The following is a 1232-nucleotide window of genomic DNA, read 5'->3' as shown; positions in this document are numbered from 1 at the left end:
TTGCTACTGTATGTACGTATGTCCCTGATATCTTTATTGTCATTTAAGTCTATTTTAAAACAGTTCTATATAAAAAATAAAAACAAACATTATATATATATATATACACACACACATATATGTACACATGATATAGCCTATATACTGTATATGATATTTAAATTTTTTTTTTAATTTTTAAGTAGATATTTAAAAGTACATATACATTTTAAATATGATAAATAATAATAATATTAACATTTAAAATGTTAAAGAGCTTTCAAACTATATACAATTGCTGCAGGTCCAATAATGCTTCTGGCTGAGTCGAGACCAAACAGGAAGTAGTTGTGCTGTCTGTGCTGTCAGGATGTTTACCTCTTCCTCTTCACACAGGTATGGCCCGGAAATATGTAGGGTGAGTGAGAATGACATCAGGTGCTCATCCTGAGCAAATACAGGTATGTGTCGTGGTCTGTGAAGTGTGTGACAGACGGGCGGACTGACGTCAGGGATGGTGTACGTGTAAGAGAAAACTTGCACAATGTTTCTGTGCGCTTCTTAGTAGTTTGTGTGCGTAGATGGAAGTGTGTGAGCAGAGTCGGTCAGAAGCTTGTGTGTGTGAAGGAAACCCAGAAATGCAGTGGTGGTTTCCCTCAGAACCGCACAGGGAGTGTGATTCAGAAATCAGGCCTGTCAGTTTGTCTGTCAGAGCGTTTCTTCACTTCAGACTTCCATCAAATACTTCCAGCTGAACCGCCTCCGTGTGTTTTACAGGATGCTTTCATTGAGAAACGCTGACATGACTACTGATTTAGGACAAAAGCATGAATATAAACTAGGGTTCAAAGGTTTGGGTTCAGTAAGATATTTTTTTTTATTATATACCAACCATAACTAGCAAGTCAAATCATATTTGTTTATATAGCACTTTATTCATCTGATTTGTTCTCAGTTATGATTCAAGTATCGTGAGTCATTAGTCATACAGTAAAGGCCCGTTCACACCAAGAACGATAACTATATCAATATTAGCGTCTACACCAATGCACGATAACGTTGCTCATTTTGAGATCACTTTGTGATTTTGAGCACAGTTACAGATGGTGTTGAGATCTCTTCTAAAACTGATTACTACCCATCCAACAAAAATGTTCTAAGAACGTTATAATGTTCCCACTAAAGCGTTATTTCTGAATGTGCTCTAAACATTCCATTTTATCATTTTGCAAACATTATGGGAATGTTACTTT

This window comes from Sinocyclocheilus rhinocerous, unplaced genomic scaffold, assembly GCF_001515625.1.
Source record: "Sinocyclocheilus rhinocerous isolate Xijiao unplaced genomic scaffold, SAMN03320098_v1.1 scaffold1878, whole genome shotgun sequence".
NCBI lineage: Eukaryota > Metazoa > Chordata > Actinopteri > Cypriniformes > Cyprinidae > Sinocyclocheilus > Sinocyclocheilus rhinocerous.
Note: the sequence above shows the minus strand (reverse complement) of the source record.